Here is a 19311-nt window from a genome sequence, read left to right as displayed (position 1 = left end):
AACCGGTGGTTTCTGGAAATAGAGCAGGTGCCCCCAACATGTAAGACACACAGAGGCAAGGGTAGGCACGATGGGCTGCCCTGCTGGGGAATTTGCATGCCACTCCGTGGACTCTAGGGAAGACACGGTCGCAGCGTGGCTTAGAGCAGTCAGACTGAGAGGAGCCTGGAGATGATGGACGGGACCACTTCTAGACAGACATTAAAAGGGAAACTGCTTTCCAGACAGCCCCAGCCCCCTAGACCTGTGGTCACCCTCTGTGGTCACCAACCCAGTGCTGCAGTGAGTGACTCAGGCCATTTTCCTCACGGGGCCATCAACTGAAGGCAGGAGGGGTTCCGCTAAAATAATGAATCCAGGAGCAGAGGCATTGGTGGGCGCCCTGTGCATGAATCTCCTCTCTGCCACATCCTTCTCCCTGTACCGTGCAGTCCATTTGGGTGGCAGCCAAGTGATGATGGGGGCCTGTTTGCCTGCAGGCTCACCCTGTCGTTTTCACCAACTCACAGGGAGGCAAGTTTCACAGCTTGAATGTGCATTTGGGCATGAGGAGTGGGAGGGGGCTTCTGTGAAGCCTGAATGAAGTGAATTTGGGAAGGTCCCAACTTTGCAACTTACAAACTGTGACCTTGAGCAGCCCTGTGTCTCTATGTGGGTCTCAGCTTGTCCATCTATAAAATGAAGGTGTTAGAGTTAGACCTATAACTCCATTATCATGCCTCTAATGTTAAGAAGGGCAGGACATTCCTGGACATGTTTTAGTAATGCAGCAATCAGTTATGCGCGTGCGCACACACACACACACACACACACAAACACAAACATACACACAGGGATAGGCTAAAATGTTCATTCCTTTTCCCCTTGAATCTTTCTGGTCTATGCTAGTCTAGTTTTGGCAACATTGACTGTTTCCTCTGTGATCTCCTTTCTCTCTCTCCCTCTCTCTAGTTCCCTTGGTTTTTTCCTCTTAAATTTTCTTCCTCATAAGAGTACGTGGAACATTCTAGGGGGTTTGGCATTCTGTGAATGGAAGTGAATGGAAGGAGAGGAATGAAGGCAAGTTCTTCCCTACCTAGCCACAGGGTAAATGGATTAGCCTGTGCGGGAGACACACATCACTGGCACTCACATTCCATGGCCTGCCTCTAAGCCACATGTCTACCCACAAAGGGGACTGGGAATGTAGTCCCTGAGCAGCCAGCCTCTCCTTAGTGACCACCCTGGGAGCCCTGCAAAGGAAACACTTATCCTCAGGGGGCAGTCAGTCATCTCTGCCAGACACCAAGTGTTTCAGACACCGAGCTCTTCTCAAATGCTTAACGTCCTACATAGACACATGCGGGCCTTTTCGTATATACGCCTGCTTCTCTGTTTTGGCAAACCCACAGTCTGTGCCTGACCCTGCCCAGACGTGGAGCGTGAGGATGAGTGGACTTGTCCTTAAACACGGCTCTCATATGACCTTGTGTTTGGCCCTGGCTGCCTGACCTCTACCACTGCCTCCACCTCACCTGGGTACCTGCCCTGGCATCTCCCTCAGCCCTACCATTTCACAAATGCTGTCCCCTTCAATACAACCTATTGTTCTCTCTATTTTTAAAGACCTGTACTCTGCCCACCTTGGAGGGTAAGGCCTGTAAAGCTCTAGGAAGCACAGTCTGGAGGCAGAAAGCTGAGCTCTGAGACTGAGTAGCTACATCGAGAGGACACATTTTGAGTTCCCTATGGTAACAACAGAAGGGGGAGCCCTTGAGCTCTGAAACTGGGAAAGCTGCCCAGGCCCCTCTGCCCTCACCACAGAACCTCCCTAAACATACCATTTAAATATACGGAACGAAAAATAAGAATGCGGGACTTCTGCTTCCAGCCAAAATGGAGTAACCTATTTACCTTCCTGTAAGAAACAACAACCAAAACAAACAAACAAAAGATGTATTTCTCACTCACATGACATGGCTATCAAAGATCGACTGCAGATCTATCTTCACTCAAACCCAGGCTAATGAAGCAAACTGTATATAGAACATTGTCAGTCTTGTGGTCGAGAAAAAAAGAAAGAGTATGGCAAATCACATGCTGGCTCTTAAAGATTCTGTGTGGCGTATGTATGTCATTTCCTTAGTAAGCTAGACCAAGTCACATACCCACCCGTAAAGTGAGTGGTGTGAGGAAGTATAACTTTCCCCCAAAGAGGGGCAATCAATATTTTGGAACAAATAGCTTAGGAACTGACAAACTTTTTCTATAAAGAGTCAGATAGTAAGTATTTTAAGCTTTGCAGACCATACAGTCTCTGTCACAAAGACTCAGCTCTACTGTTGTAGCAGGAAAGCAGCTATAGACAATATATAAATGAATGTGCATGGCTATGTTCCAATAGAACTTTATTTAAAAAAATAAAAAGTGGCTACATTTGGGTCACAGGCTATAGTTCGTCTACCCTATCTAAAGCATCATATTTGCCACTACTAAGTTGAGAAGAAACAGAAAACCCAGTTCATTTTGTAACAAAATAAGAACTTGAATTAATAGTTTTTCAATTTTCCCACAAAGAAATTGTGGATCACAGATGGTTCTCCAGGTGGATCTAAACTTTCATAGAACAGATAATTCCAACTATATATAAATTCTTCCAGACAGTAAATAAAGATGAAACTCCTCAACTTAGTTTATGAAGCTAATATGGTCTAAGTAATAAACTAGACAGGGATATTATGAGGGAAAGATTTACAGCCCACCCCCCCCCCACCTCAAACATGTACACAAATACAAGAATTTTTAAAATCGATGCATAGACAGCAGACAGTTGGATAGCAAACTTAATAAAGCAATGTATAAAAAGAAATACATCATGACCAAATAGAAGATGGTCCTCTAGCTTATCTTTTCCTTAAAAAGATGCAATACTTTAATACTAGGAAATCTATTCATGTAATTACCTAAACTGGGAATTTAAATGGAGAAAATTATATGATCATATCAATAGAGGCAGAGAAACAATGAACTGAGTCATGAATGGGCATTGGGAAAACACTTTGGGCAAACTAGTACTAGGAGGGAAGTTCCTTAACCTGATAAAAATGTAACTACCAAAAATCTACTACAAATATCATAGCTAAAAATGCAAACCTTGCAATCTCTTTTAAATCAGAAAAAGAACAAGAAAATAATCCCCACTTGAACTCCTGTTGAACATTAAACGAAAAATAGAAGTTTAGGGATAGAAAGAAACAAAACTGTCGCTATTCCGCATGAGTTTATTATCTTCAAAGAAAATCCAAGAGAATTTACAAAGCATTCATTATAGAAATATACAACAAAACACTAGCAGATAAAATGAATGAACTAGGTCTATGATATTAATATGGATAAATCTCATCCGTGTTAGATGAAAATCAGAAGCCAATTGAAAAAGAATACAAGCAGTATGGTACTGTTACCAAATTAGACCCGAGACCCCCCCGCTTGGTGCCCCTTCTGAACCAAAGCCGCCCCCCCCACCAATGACGGTCAGGGAATTCTTCCCTGTTCAGGTTCTGCTGCCAATAAGGAAACTGAGTTTTGCGCAAGGAAGAGAGGCTTTTACTCAATGGCCAGAGAATAGAGAAGGGTGAGCTCAGGGTGTGAAAGCACCTTCCGCACGAAGAGGGGGAGTTAGGGAAGGCTAAGGGTTAAGAGGCAGGTAGGTCACGGGGCTCTGGGAAAGGGGTGGAGACTTCTGGAAGCAGCCCGCGCATGCGCATGCTCCCAGGCTCCTTTGCGCGAAGCACGAATTGTGCCTAGCGAGCCCAGATCCCACCATTGGGCGGAGAGCTTAGTCAACGGAAGCAAGGGTAACTCCGGGAGCGTTCCAGGTTTCATCTGCTCAGGTGCCTTCCTGTGCAGGCAGAGCTGGTTCCAGCTGGCTGGCTGCGTATCTCTCAAAGTACAGCTGCGAGATGTCTTTGCCTAACACCAGGTACTTTTGAAGCAAATACAGAAGTAAATAAGGGTAAGTGTCCTTTAGCACTCAGGGGTTGGTACAGAAACTCAGGTAAATAAATCCAGGCAAGGAAAGCGGTGACCTTTAGTCTATTTCCCCGCCATCTTGGTTCTAGCCGGTTCAGTCTGGTTTTGTTGGGCCTTGTGGCGTCTTATTGGTAAAACACAGCTAGCCTGTTCAGTTTTTTTAAAAAAAGTTCCTGCACCTGGGGCATCGGCTGCATAGCGTGGGAGACAATACTGCTTAGAAAGTGTTTTAAATACGCAAGATAATACTATATATTGGTGTTCACACACTTAAAAGCATAGTAATATCTAGCCCCGAGAAGCTGCTTACTTAGTTTAGAGTTACCTCTGGAGAGAGCGGGAGGAAGTGGGGGCGAGGGGTGGAGCAGTTGGGTTTCAACTTTATCTGTAGTTTTATTTTCTTTCTGAAAGAATCTAAGGTAAATGTTAACATTTCTTCCATCTAGTGATGGGTATGTTTGTGCTTATTATGTTTTTGTTTATAATTTTCTGTAAACTTGAAATCTTTCCTAATTGAAATTATTTCTAATGGAAAAAAGAAGGAGCTGTGATCAAAACTTTCTTCTCTTTGAGTTGACTCTGGCTGCACCTGTAAGCCTAGGAAGGACACCCTGCCCACCCTGGTGTCCCCAGGACAGAGGCTAACCTTTCATGACCTGGGAGTTAAGAGTAACACAGTCCTCTGAGCCCTCCCAGAGCTACTCGGCTCTGCAGGCTCCATGGGAGGACAGGCCTGTGTGGACCAGGGTCATTGTTAGTAACAGAGGCAGTCCATTCCATATTGGTCTCTGTTACCCTACCCCACAAATTTGATCTCCCGTTTCCCACATTGTGTCGGCTGAGGCTCAGTTTGAAATTCCCTTCCATGAAATGGATGTCATAAGAAACATAAGACAATAGAATTGTTTATCCTTGGGATGAATTATAAGCATATGCCATCATGGGGGCAATCACAACCTCTTAATTCTTCCATATGAAAGCCAAGAAGGGTCATAATTTGGGGGGAAATCACCATCTCCTCTGGCTCCTACAGTGGCTCAAGACTTCAACTGTTAATGCTGGGTGGCATTCACCAAGTCTCAAAATACAGTGAGTTCAAGCCTAGGGGCAGGGAAAGTACAAGAAAAATGTGGAACAGCTTTTTGTACCAAGTAGGGGTATGCTCAAAGAATAATGAGAACATGTCAAAAGGAAGCAGGAGCCAGAATGAAGGGGTTCCCACTGAACAAATCCAGTATAGTCTGGTCATCGAAACCGATGGAATAAAACAAAAACCCATTCATTGAATGACGTAAAAATCCATGAGACCGTAGTAATGTAAATTAATAAATGAATACACAAATAAATGGAGGGGAGAGGAAGGTCCTTATTTATAGTAGAATGACAGTATAGATGGAATGAAAAAACTTAACATGTGTGGGTTTTGAATATAAAGGAAAAAGAAAGCGTTGAAAGCAGGAAAGACAAATGGTAAGAAGGACCTGGTCGGCATGCTGATTGAAAAACAGAGCATATGCCCTACTATGGGAAGAAAGAAACCACTGCTTCCCTATCTCCGCCTCTCTGAGAAAGTTTTCTTACTGACTGCTGAGTCATTAGTGTTCTCACGTGCTCCCCCCCCCAGTGACTAGCACCACTGCACCTCAGTTGAAACATGTAATTGGTGGATGGACCTCCACTTTGGGGAACGAAGGCAAAGTGGAATATCGTGTTATTTAATGTTATATTAATGCGGAGTTCATACTACCTAGACTGAGAAATGGAAACTGGCTTTGTGCCTTTTCTTGCTGTGTGACCTTGAAATTCCCACATTCTTTATGCTCCAGGTATCTCCTGTTTACTACAGGGATTCAAATGATGACTCTACTTCACTGGGTGGTGATTAGGATCTAATTATTCACCATGTGGGCTTGTAAACCGCTGGGCCGACACACACGTAGGGTATCACAGAATAAAGAACTTACTAAGAAAGGGCTGGGGAGGGGCAGCATGGTCCATCTGCTGGAGACAGGCCAAGGTCTAAATCATTATTTTTAAAACTTGAATAACGTACTAAACCCTTTTTTAAAAAAGTCTCAGACTGCAGGCAGTGACTTCAATGACACTAATTATAATGTTTCTTATACATGAAGAAACATAGAACCAGGTTTTGATTTCTTGTGCCTCTTATGTAATTTATAGTGAGAGCATCTTTTAAAGCAGCATGTGAATAATGGCATTTAGGAGCAGTGAGCCAGGATGTTGTGGATTGAAGGCCTGAGATAAAGAGTGAAAGTGGAAGAGCAAGCCATGGAAAAAGTGCGAACCTCATCCTTGTTTTCCTTTCTCCCGTGGAGAATATATCTAGCTGTATTAATATCAACATCACTGCTAAGGGCTGAATTGTGCCTTCCTCAAAATTCAGATGTTGAAGTCCTAACCCCCAGTACCCGAGACCGTGAACATATTTGGAAACAGGGCCTTCAAACTGGTGATTAGGTACAATGTGGCCATTAAGGTGGGCCCTATTCCAATCTGGCTGGGTTCTTTAAAGAAGAAATTAGGACGCAGAGAAGCACAGCAGGAAGACAGAAGACATAGGGACGACCATGTAAGGAAACAGGAAGAAGGCAGCCCTTTGCAAGCCAGAGACACTTCAGAGGAAACCAGACCTACCCACACCTTGATCTTGGACTTCCAGCCTCCAGAACTATGAGAAACAAATACATTGCCCCCAGTCTGTGGTCCTCTTTTATTTGCCTAAGCCAACTAATGCAGTTTACATTAAGTTCATGATTTTTGTTTTTTTTTAAAAAGCTACTTTGTGCTTTGCTTCTTCAAAAAGAATACTATGTCAGGGCAGAAGATACTGTAAATATTTATGATTTGCATATGTAAATATTTATGGGATTAATTTTCTCTGGACACAGGGTGGTGGTCAGGGGACTGGCAGCAGGGGTGAGGGTGTTTAGCTCTCTATCCTGTGACGAATGTCTGATGGCTACAAGGCTTGGGCACCAGTGCAGGCCGAACAGTGCTGATTACATTGAACAGGTTCCTCTCAGGGGTGGGCCTTGCCATACTGAGGTATAGTCTTATAATCCAATACCCTATAGCCATTAAAATGAACAAACCACAGCCACATGGCATAACATGGCTAATCTCTCAAACATAATGGTTAAAAGAAAAATACAAGTCACAGAAGAAGACAAACAGTATGATTTCATTCATATAAAATTGACAAACAATAAATTGGCTCAACTCTACCAAATTGGGATGGATACATAGGTCATAAAACCAGAAAGACAAGCAAGAAAATGATTCTCCCAAAAGTGAGAACAGTGATGACCTGGAATGGGGAGGGAAGAAGTAGATGTCAGGAAGGGAACATAGGAAATAACAGGGTGCTTGTAAGATTCATTTCTCACCCACAGCGGTTTGCTTTATAATTATGCATTGAAATATGCAAATTTTTTCTTTGTATAGATCACATTAAAAAAACCAGGAGGAAAGCTGAGGCAAACATGACTAATTAACTGTTCTCAATCCTGGTGGATCTATATCATTAATTATACTTCTCTGTAAGTTGTGGGGTTTTTTTTTCCAAATTATTGTGCTGAGTGAATGAAGCCAAGCAAAAAAGAACACATACATTGTACGTGTTTCTATGAAATTTTATATTCCATTTGTATAAAGTTAGAGAAAATGCAAAGGAATCTAGAGTGGCAGAAAGCAGATCAGTGATTCCTGGCAGAGAGGGGGTGGTGGGGATGGGCAGGAGGGAGGGGCAGGAGGAAATTTGGGAGGCTGATGGATATGTTCATTATGGATATGTTGATAGTAGTGATGGATTTATGGGTATATTCTTATATCAGATTATATACACTTGGAATATGGACAGTTTATTGTATGTCAATTATACTTCAATAAAGCAGGTGTTTTTAAACCTTCCATGTGCCTTTTCATATGGTTCACATAGTCTTCAATATACATATACTGCATAAAAATGAGGGAGATATTTTTTAATTCAAGAAACCTGAGTAAAGAACTTTGATGCTGTCTCCCAGATAGTTGTGTGTGTGTTTGGGTCAGTCGGGATTCAATTATGTCAATATATTTTTGTTCTGTCTTTGATAGAAAAGAGGCCTCCACTCCCTCTCTCCCAGATCCCCTTCACCCCTCCCCTTTCCTGTCCCCTCCTCCCTCATTCCTTCTCTCCTTTTCTCTTTGGCTCTCACTCTTGCTTTCTTTCAGAAAACCCTTTTCTTCAGCTGAGCATGCAGCTTTAAAGGACATGACAACACTCATAATAATGATAAACAGTCATTTCTGTCACTGAATAGCATTTTATAGTTTATAGCATGCTTTCTCATCTCTGTCTTTTGATTCTCACAACAGCCCTAGGGTGTAGCAATAGGAAAATAAAAGGCAACTGTAACCGCTTTGCCCTTCTAAGGAGGGTGGTAAATTTCACCTCTATGAGCAAATAAATCTCTTTGCTGCCCCGTCCACTCTCAGAGACTGACAGTGAAGACAGCAGATGAAAGATCAGCCATTTCTTTTACTCTAGCTCTCTCGCTTCAGCCATCTGATAGCCCCTGAACTTGAACAGAATAATGAGTCGTTGGCTATGCAAAGATAGGTCCAGAGCTGAGTTGGGGGTTGTGGCAGACATTCTGGTTGCCTACCCCAAGTTTACTCTTGTCTTCTTACTTACAGAAGTCCCTGATTCTGCTGGAGGTGGCAGTGTGCTGGCTGAAAAATTAGATTTCCCAGCCTCCCCTCCAGAGAAAAAATGGTCATGTGACTAACTTCTGTCCAATTGAATGAAGGAATAACTTGTTGTATAGGACTTCTGGAAATGCTCCGTGAAAAGGGGACTGCCTCAGTTGGTAGGCCCCTTATTGACTCTTCCCCTATCTGAAACGTGGATGTAATGACTTGTGCTGCAGCAGCCGCTTTGCAGGCGTAAGGTAATCTTGTTTGAGGACAGTAGGCTTATGCTAAGGATAGCAAAATGGAAAGACAAGTGGAGGTTAGGACATTGATGAGACTGTAACTCTACCATACCAGCCCTAGAATGTATACTTCTAGACTTCTTTTACATGAGAGAAAAATCATAAACCTTATTTAAGGCATTGTTTTACAGGTGTCTGTTGCAACAAAACAGAGTCCTAAGTGAAAGAGAATTGATAAGTTATTCTGTGCTTTGAAGTGAGGGACAGGGAATTTCTAAGATGTACCCTACAGAAGGGTATTCTAAAAAGGAGAAACAAGCAACATGGTGATGCAAACCTCTGTTTCCTCAAGTCTTCTGTAAAGAAGAAATATGCATGTATGTAGATGCCATGTGTGCTTGTAAGGGGAGGTTAAGGAGAGGGTCATGGTTCCTCATCCATGGATGTGAGGCATCTGTGAGAGAGCAAGTTGATCCTTCAACCAGGCTAATTCCAAATAAACAGGATCTCAGAGCTAGAGGATGAGGAAGCGTTAACACTTCCCTTTTCTGCCAGAGAGACTGCTAAAGAAGCTTATCTCGCGACATGTGGCACGAGTTTTGAACTGGTACCATTTGCAGCCCGTAAGATAGGTCATGCAGTTAGCATGAAGGTTACAGAAGAAGTGACTCCGTTTTACAAATGAGAAAACTGAGGGTTTGAAATCCGCTGTTCCAATTCAAAGTTTGTCTGTTTCATATTATAGCAGTACACCTGGGATTCGAGAGGAGCAGCAAGAGAGGCAAGAGAGTGGTCACCTAAGCATCAGATGGGCCATGTGTGTCCCGGTGGCCAGTCACGACAAATGTCACAGCCAGGGTCCCTTATCACGAACGAATGGATATGCGCCTGTTTAGGTACGTACATGAAAGCCAGATACATATATTAAGGGGTTCTCATTATGGTAGGAAGAATATCCCACTTGAATTTTTAAATCTAGGCTTGAATCCCAGCCTTGCGCTTACTACCAATGTGATTTTGAGAAAAACCTTTAACCTCCCTGGGCCTCAAATTTTTCATCTGTAACAGAAAGCATTGGTCAAATTAAGTTCTAAGGCCCAATCCAAACCTTCTAGGACTCTAAGGTAAGAGTAAATCTATTAAGTGCTAAATAAGAATAAATTCAACTATACAAATATATATGTCCTAGTGATGAGAATCCATCATTATTTCACAAATCACAGTTCTTAGGAGAACAGCATGGATCTCCAGTTAGATGAGCCATGAATGCCCAGTACAGTTCCTATACTGTCCCATCCTTAATCCTTCCCTTACTGTCTTGATACAGACTATAGTCACATTTCTAGCTCCTTACACCTAGGTGCATAGGTACGTTTACATTAGGAAATCTACTTTAAACCTTGAAGATCATTTCCTTTAAATAAAAATTAAGTAGGCATGATGGGAATTTTAAGAACATTCTGCTCTTGTCCCAGTAGTACAAGAATATATGACATGAAGCTGGTAACATCAGCAGGGCCATGGGAGGACTTTATTAGACAAATGGGGTAGTTTATTAAACACCCAGGGCCTTCTCATAGATGCAGCCCAGCGGCCCCGGAGTAATGGGGCTGGAGCCCCTTGTGAGCTGTAAGCTCTTTATCCCGGCATTTAATGAGCATAAGTAACCAGGGATGGATGGCATCATTTATGAGTCCTCATGAACCCAGGAAAAGGGTGATTTAAAATGTTTCTTTGGGATCTTTGAGGCTTTGTCTATAAAACATGCCTGAACTAGCTGGGCTCTTCCTTATCCTCAGGACCTTATCTTCAGCTGGACTGGACCCCCAGGAACAGGGTAAATGGAGAGGCTACAGCCTGGAACCTTCACCTGTGAGTACGTCATTGCATTATTTGCTGAATTATCCTTCAAATGATCATTTGCGTCCTGTTTTCTGGCAGCCTACATTATTGTAGTTGAATAGAGAACGGCTTCCTGTTTTCCTGCAACTGTAAAGTGGTTTAAACACATCACCCCGATAAACAGAGCTCCCAATTGACATCCATAGAGTGCCCCAAAGAAGGCAGGAATTCCCCAAGAGCAGTGAGCCCCTCATCCCAGGAGGTATCCAAGCAGAGTCAGGGACCAGATAGAAGATTTCATAATCAAATGGGCAATGGGGGACAAGAGGGCTAAAGGACTTCGATTTTCTTTTAAGTCCTATAAGTTGGGGATTCTGTGACATATAGGACCAAGCACGACTCAGTGTGAGTAATACTACCTGTTGTTTAAGGCTTATTTCGTGCCAGGCACTGTGCTGAATACTTCTCTTGAGTTTTTTCATTTAACTGACATAAAATAAAAGTCAGCCCTGTGACCCTTTCACATGGTGCTCTATCTGAATATGTGCAAACGAGTGAACTGAGGCTCAAAGGCATCAGAGGAATAAGAGCATGGCTCCTTGGTGCCAGGCAGGGTTTCAGGCCCTGGTCTGAGGCCCCCAGAGCCTATGCTTCCTACCTCTCAGGGGTGCTTCATGCACACAGGGGCGGGGGATGCAGCCGCTGGCTCATACCTGGAATCGTCCCTTCTCCTCTGGCAACCTTTTCTCAAGGGTCTGCACGCAAAGCCAGAGGAGAGTCTGGGGTGATGGAACTGGGGAAAACAGGAGTTTTAGGCTGGAAGGTCAAACTGCTGTACTGAGAACATGAGAAAGGTGCACAGAGGGTAGAACACTGAAACTTTGCTTTCCTAAGAGGGGCGTTCCAGGAAATGGGGAGTCTGGCCGGCAGTGCTTCTGTCCCTTTGAGCCACAGCCTTTATTCCTCTGAGATATCTTAGCTGAATGGGATGCTTGTGGCTGGAGCTGTCCTCTGTCCCCTCTCCTCACCGTTTCAAACCCCTCCTGGCAGAGAACCATCATCTCTGATGCCTGAGCTGCTGCCCCTGGAGCCCCACAACCTGTTCATGAGTCGTGAACCCGCTTGAGTCACCTGGAGTTCTCTGGCTACTCCCAGGCCCTGAGATTAGAGTCAGCAGAAGGTGGGAGAAAAAGTTCTCTCTTGGTTTCTCTGTCTCTGTCTCTGTCTCTCTTTCAAAAGGCAGCCCCCAGCGGTGTTTGTTCTCAGAGGAACCCTGGGAAGAAGGATGGTCACTTTCCTTTCTCCCAGAGATAATTGAAGAGAAGTAAGAAGGTACCTGTGTTTGAAGACAAAATGACGACAATTAATCTCTAAGCACAGGGCCTCGCCGTTAAATTCTTTGGAGAAACAACTTTAGGAGTTTAACGACAATCAAGAGAATGAAATTGAATTAAGAGAAATAGTAATTAAATCAGGAAAGAAGTTTTTGCAAAGGGGATGGTGCAGGAAATTAAAACCAGTAATGCTGAAAAATGTAGTGGGCAGAGATTGGGGGCAGGGTCGCTTGGTGGAGAAGAGGAAAGAACAGACAGAGCAAGGTGGGTTGGGAGGTGCAGAGTGTTTGGCACTAAGCAAAGGTCTCTGGAAATTGGTCTCCTTGAGAGATCAGATGTCTGGCTCTTTGGGTCTAAATAGGCCACCTCCTAATGGCGACAAGCTCTCCCTCAGGAAAATACAAGTATCCAGTCAGAGAAAGTATAAAAAAGCTGTGGACTTGAAGCAGGGTGACCAAGTGTCCAGATTTTCCCAGGACCATCCTGGTTTTAGTACTCAGAGTGCCATGTTCCAGGAAACCCTCAGCTGAGGGCTAACAGGAATGTTGGTCACCCTAACATGAAGACAGACAGCCCTGATTCCCAGCTCTGCTGTGCCATCAGGAACCCCATGACACTGGGTGAGTCACTCCATCTCTGGGGCCTCAGTTTTCTCACCTGTGAAATGAGCTGTCCTGAGTATCTCAAAAGATTTAAGAAGTTGTTATGTGTTGATGCCTAGAACAATGTGCATGAAGTAAAAGCTTGATAAATGGGAGTTGAACTGAACAATATCAGTAAAGAAAATATATAAAATATCAGCAAACCAACACCACATTAAAAAATAAGACACTGTGACTATTTCAGGGATCCCCAAGACCACCCACATGTTCAGTTCAGATTTTCTGGAATAACTCACAGGACTCAGTATAGTTGTGTTCACAGCTAAGGTTTATTACAGTGAAAAGATACACGATAGGATCATTGGAGGAAAAAGACACAGTTGAGGTCTGGAGAACTCCATGCGGACTTCCTATACTCTTGCCCTCCTGTGAGGGACACATCAAGCATGATCCTTTCTCTAGCAGGGAAGAATGCAACTGTGTGTGCAATGTTTCTGCCCAGGAAGCCCATTTAAGACTTAGTGCCCAAGGATTTTATTGGCAGTGATTGCACAGGCATTTTCTGCCTGGAAACTACCAAAATTCCAGATTCTCAGAAGGAAAGCTGATTTATAGGAGAAATCACGTCATCAGTCAGCCTTATCAGTTAGGGAGCAGTTCAAGTGCCAAGTCTGAAGACCACCAGCCAAGCTCCAGCCTTGGAAACAGACCTTTCTAAAAATAGTATTGTCCAGCCTGCCACATTAACTCTTTTCATCACAGTGATAGAGTGGAACTCATTCTAGGAATGCAAGGATAATATACTTAAGTGAAAACTTGAATCTGGGTCCCAAGCTGCTGTGTATATCCTCAAATCCCAGCCAGTTTTACCAGATCTTCACTGGTCCAGGCTTTATGGTTATGGTATGAATCTCTGCTAAACAAGTTCTGGTTGCTACCAAATTCCCTGCCAAGAATTTACTACCAGCCAAAGTCGTCTTCTTGGGCTTGACTGAGAACACTGGGGTTTTCCCAGTCCACCATGAGATGAACAAGTCTCTGGACTAAACAGTCCAACTAGAAATTGTACTCACCTCGCTCATGAAATAGGCCACATTTTCATTTATACTGGGGTATAAGTGACCCAGAATGCTCATATTTCCAATTTGGAGCACCACTTTTCTCAAGATTAAGATACCAGAGCAATGAATCAGAGCTTGCTGATGTCTTGCTCCCCAGGAGAGGTGTTAGAAAAATAGAGAGTCATTCAGGCTAGTGGTGGGGAAGGGTTTTGGGAATTTAGAGATCAAGAGGTTCCATAGCTGCTGCAGATGCAAAGAACGAGGAAGACAGGAAAGGGGCGTGCGCTGCTGCGTGTTACCAGTTGGCTTCCCCTTTACCACGTTCTTGTATCGGTTTGCTAGGGCTGCCGTAACAAATGCCACAAATGGGGCAGCCTAAAACAACAGAAACATGTCGCCTCACAATTCTGGAGGCTACAAGTCCAAAGCCGAGGTGCTGGCAGGTTTGGTTCCTTCTGAAGGCTGTAAGGTAAAGGGCCTGCTCCAGGCCTTGCTCCTTGGCTTGTAGATGGATGTCCTCAAGTTCACATGGTGTTCTCCTTGTATGGCTATCTGTGTCCAAACTTCTCTTTTTCAGAAGGATCCAGGTCATACCAGATTAGGGACCATGTCTCAATTTAACTTGAATACCTCTGTAAAGACCCCATCTCCAAATGGGGCCACATACTGAGGTATTAGAGATTAGGACTTCAGTATATACATTTTGGACCACACAATTCAACCCATAACAACTTGGGAAAATATAAGTGAAAATCAGAATTACTTTTAAGTAACTCTTATTGGAGGATTGTGTTTCTTTGCACACTCTGTTTTATTTGTAAAGACAATAGCCCAGGAATATTTCAGCTGTATAGAACAGAAGAGAGTAATGAGAGAGTAGAAGGGGAGGAGGGTCAGGGGAAGAAGAGAAAGAAGAAAAGGAAAAGAAAAGGAGGAGGGGAAAAAGAGAGCAGTGAGCAAGGTCAGGCCACCAAGCCTGCACCTGTTTCAGAGACCGATAAGAATGACAGCTGACCACTCACCTAAATTGCTTTAATTTTGGCTTACTAAACCCACCAACAAGAGGTACAGAGGATGTGCACCCACTACTACACGTTTCCTGGCCCCTGAAACCCCTGCATGTGTCTCATAGAGGTGTTGGCAAGTCTGGTGGCTCCAGCAGCTCTCCCACAGTGAGGCATGTGCCAGGTAGAGGAGCTCAGAACCATAGCTTCCCACCTTTTACACCATCGTGTGGATGTAGGGGGAAAGCCATGCCAGTATTAATGGCCCACCCAGTAAGGAGGTCCTTGCCAGCACAATCATGACATACTTGCACCTTTCATGTTTTTACTGCCTCCTGAAGCCAATTGAAGGTTTCAGTGCAGCAAGCTTACTACAAAAGGAAGTCTGGAAAGAGTTTGTTTTGCCCATTCAGGCAGCACGTGCTCTATGAAAAAAGGTACTGCCCTGAGCCAGAGAGAAATGAAGAGAGAAACAGATTCTGCGGGCTCTCAGGGTCTTCCACTCCACCATGAGCTGACAGTGCACACCACCCAGTCACAAACACACAGAATGCAGAATCACCCAAGGCAAGCAGGGTAAAATTCCCCAGATGCAGTGCAGAGACTGAACACAAATAGCACCATGGTAAAATCTTCGAAGAGAAAGAGGGGCAAAATTAACACACTAGCACCGATAATGGGCCTGGAATAAACTATAAGCCCAGGGACCATCGCCTTACAGCGTGACTCCTATTTTAGACAGCTGGGATGCCCAGTCTGGAGCTGACCAGACCTGCCATGGTACAGAAGCAGATTCCTTCCAGGTGATGCCCATGCGTGCTATATTTTGAGACCCACTGTTTAAATTCTACAGCCCAAACCGATTTAGACAGGATCCTAGGAGAATAAGCTTCTGTTTTCTTACCAGCATTGAGTAGAAAAGCCAAGACCATAGGGACAGGCAAGGACAGGATTTGCCATCTACATTGCCCATGACCAGAGTCAATGGGGAGAAAAACAAGTATGTTCACAGGACCAATTTAACTCTTGTATGTGTAATTCAAGTTCTTCCCATGTCTTCATTTACTTTGTGAGATATAAACTTCCAGACCTTTCCCCAAATGAAGCTGTCCAGACTGTGTATGAGTATACCTTTGATTCCTATTTAGTTAATTTGCATGTTTTATCTTAGTTTATCTTTAGCATGGGAAGGAGATCTAGTTGCCAGAGCAACCAGGAATAGTATTTAACAGGTTAGCCTTTACTTTACCCATACTTGGTCAGTCTCACTGTGCTCTTGGCTTGTTACGGAAACGACAGGCCAGCCAAGAAACAAGCACCACTCGGAGGGTTGGAGTACTCAGATGTATCACGCCGGCAGGCTCAGAGGGGCTTCTGCTCCGAAGCTCTGAGCACCTCCAAGACGTACGCATGAGGTTTTATGGGGTAAAGTACAAGCATGGGGTATTCGGCCAGTAGGCATGGAACAGCTTTAGCAGCATCATTATCACAAAAGTGGAGGCAGGGAGGCAACCAACCAATATTCCAAAGCCAGATATCTCTTTGAAAATCCAGCTGGCTAGCAAAAAAAAACATGAACAGCAAACCAACACTAATTAACTTAGATTTACAAGTTAGTCCAGCAGAACTCAGATCAGTATTCCGATACTTAGATTTGTGAGTTATCTTGTTAGCCCAGCCCAGCCTCTCCTTCACATTCCTAGACTTGTGTGTTATCTTGTTAGACCAGCCCGGCTTTTCCTTCACAGGCTCACCTAACATCTGTGGTCACAAGAATGCAAAACAGTGCAGTTCTGCTGGCTGCTTCTCCCTATTTTGTCTGTCAACTCTCCTAAACCTGTTGACTTTCTCCTGAATTTACTAACATAATTCATTTTTACTAGCTAACTTGCTTTTACTCCTCCCACTTTGAGTAACACTGCCCACTGAGTAAAGCCCACCACTCAGTTTACCTAGCTCCAGAGAGGTTAGCTGGCTTATGCAGAGGCCCCAGATAGGATTCATAGTGCAGTTTGGAGGTGGGGTCCTGGCCTAGAAGCAGGAAGCCTGGTTCTGGCCTCTGCTCTGCTGCAGACATGATGCACAATCTTGGGCAAGCCCCTTCTCTCTGGAGCCCCAGTCTGCAGTTGTACAATGGGCAGGACACAGTGAACTCTCAGCCTTTCCAGCCTGGGGATCCCAGGGCTCCCTGGTCTTCCTGTTAAGACATGTGGCCAGACCATATAGATTTCCTGGAAGGCAGCGCCCAGTTTTGCAGTCCTCGGCACCATTGCCCACACACCAAGAGCATACTAGTTCTTAAACTGTGGTCCCAACTACTGATTTCACCACTAGTTGAGGGAGCCTTGAGAGGACTTCTGTCTAGTTTTCCCATAATCACACAGATTTAGAACTTGTAGCCCCAGGTGGGACTAGGATGCTGGCATCCAAATGGCCAGCCTTTTTAAGGAATGAGTCACCTCACAGGTCATTTCTAAAACTCCAATAGAAAGGCATGTCACACAGTGATCAGTAAATGTTGGCTGAGTGAATAAACACTTGTTTCCTCTACAAACACAAGAGTTCCATAGAATTAACAAGCTCAGGTCTGAACTAGAGAAATCTATTCCTTCTGCAGAACCAAAACCTCAAACTGAAGCTCTGTAATGCCTGGAGTACACCAAATGATAGTGGTCACTTTGTTGGAATTGTGTTATTTTTAAAAGGTCTGTGTAGAAGCTCTATTGTTGTGACATTCTTCCCTGGCCCTCAACCCAAATATTTAATAATCCTGTCTATGTGACTGCAGTGGGTAAGTCAGAGATCTGGAGTTAAATCCCACCCCTTCCACTTACAAGCTGAGTGGTTTAAGCTTCAGTTTCCTCTTGTGTAAAACAGGGTAAATAGTAAATTCCTCATTATGTTGTTGATTAAGAAATCTGCATCTCCAAAATTATTGAGAATAAGCACTTGTTTACTGTTAGCTAATTAACAAAGCAACTCTTGGATAGTTCTTCTCGTTTAGTCCTTCTATTCGGTGGGAATTATCATACCTATGGTCATGTACACCCAGAAGACAGAAGTGAGCCACCCATGCTTTCAAAGCTGGTAAATGGCAGGGCCAGCAGTTGAACCCAGGTCAGAAATACTTCCAAGCCCGGAAGATGGGGTAGTAAGCGCAGTAGGTTTGGAAGTCCTAGTAGTACCCCCAAGAAGTCAAACAAACTTGGTCCTGGCTGGAACCCTCCTCCTGCAGCATCTGAGGGGAAGGACAGTGCAGCTCTGGAGTCCCAAAGGGGCAGCTTAGGTAATCAAGAGTATGGAACCGTGCACATAGGAACCCACATACTGTACAGTATTTCCTGTTGAATGAAGCCAGCTTTGTAGATATTTTCACCCATTTTAACTTGATGCCAACATTTGCATTTCAGAATCTTTTTCATTCTTCCTGTGAGGACATTAGCACCTGGGTGGGAAAACAGAGTCTAGACTAGGACAGGTGTGAAGACAGAAGCTATATAACGTGTTTTGTCTCTCCCAGGAATAGATCTCTCCTCATCTACTGTTTTCCTGGAAGGTGTTCAAGGCACTGTTGAGCCGAGACCCTAGCCTTTCCATCCCTCACTAGTCTCAGGGACTCTTGGGCTCTTTCCCTAACACAGTTGCTCCCCAAGGACTTAAAAGGCTCAGCCCAAACTGCAGTTATATTGTAATTCATTTTCCCAGTTTCAGTTACTTAGAGCTTTTGTTCAGCATGTGCTGGCTCTGTCCACTCGGTAGTGGCTAGAATTCTAGCCCATAGTCAAGGGAGCTTAAGAATTCTTTGGGCCAAGGAAGCCTTAACGCAGGTAAAAGTCTTAATTTGTTAAGTTTTTGAGATTACTATAAATGGCTCATGATCCACTAGGGCTCAAGAAACAACAGTCTACAAGTCCCTATTTAAAAAGAAGGGACCACAAAATGTGATATATACATACAATGGAATATTATTCAGCCTTAAAAAGTAAGGAAATTCTAACATATGCTGAAACAGATGAATCTAGAGGACATTATGCTAAGTGGAATAAGGTCAGTCAGAAAAGGACAAAATATTACATGATTCCACTCATATGAGGTACTGAGAAAGTCAAATTCATAGAGACAGAGAGTAGAACAGTGGTTGCCAGGGGCTGAGGAGAGCGGGGGGAGGGAACAAAGTTATTATTTAGTAGGTTTAGAGTTTCAGTTTTGCAAGATGAAAAAGAGTTCTGGAGATGGACAGTGGTGATGGTTGCACAAAAATATAAATGTACTCAGTACCACTGACCTGCATACTTAAAAACTGCCAACATGGTACATTTTATGCTATGTGTATTTTACCACAATTTTTAAAAATTGGAAAAAAGAAAAGGGAGAAAAAGGAACAGCTTGAACACTAAGACTCTCAGCTATGATATTAGCATTGTATCATCAGAGCCAAAAGAAGCTACATAATAGATGTTGTACATTTTTATGCCCAACCCCCAATTTTCCTTCTGCTGAATGAAGCATCTTGCTCTGCC

At 43.8% G+C, this 19311-nt stretch overlaps 1 non-coding gene across 2 annotated transcripts in view; it reads left to right on the top strand.

Annotated features, from left to right (window-relative positions):
• Positions 1-3742: 3742 nt before the first annotated feature.
• LOC102526113 (ALG2 alpha-1,3/1,6-mannosyltransferase) overlaps positions 3743-19311 on the top strand; it is a 36156-nt gene continuing 20587 nt past the window's right edge. Inside the window, exons 1-4 of one of the 2 annotated variants that reach the window (XR_012072111.1) lie at positions 3743-3994; positions 9694-9844; positions 10748-10820; positions 11841-11970. This is a non-coding gene — a transcript (ALG2 alpha-1,3/1,6-mannosyltransferase). Of the gene's footprint in view, positions 3995-7508; positions 7572-9693; positions 9845-10747; positions 10821-11840; positions 11971-19311 lie in introns of those variants that run through there. The other variant, XR_012072112.1, reaches the window with a different exon arrangement.

The sequence above is a fragment of the Vicugna pacos genome, chromosome 4 (assembly GCF_048564905.1).
Source record: "Vicugna pacos chromosome 4, VicPac4, whole genome shotgun sequence".
In the NCBI taxonomy this organism is placed as follows: Eukaryota; Metazoa; Chordata; class Mammalia; order Artiodactyla; family Camelidae; genus Vicugna; species Vicugna pacos.
The sequence above is the reverse complement of the archived record's forward strand: the minus strand, read 5'-3'. Positions and strand labels throughout refer to the sequence as shown.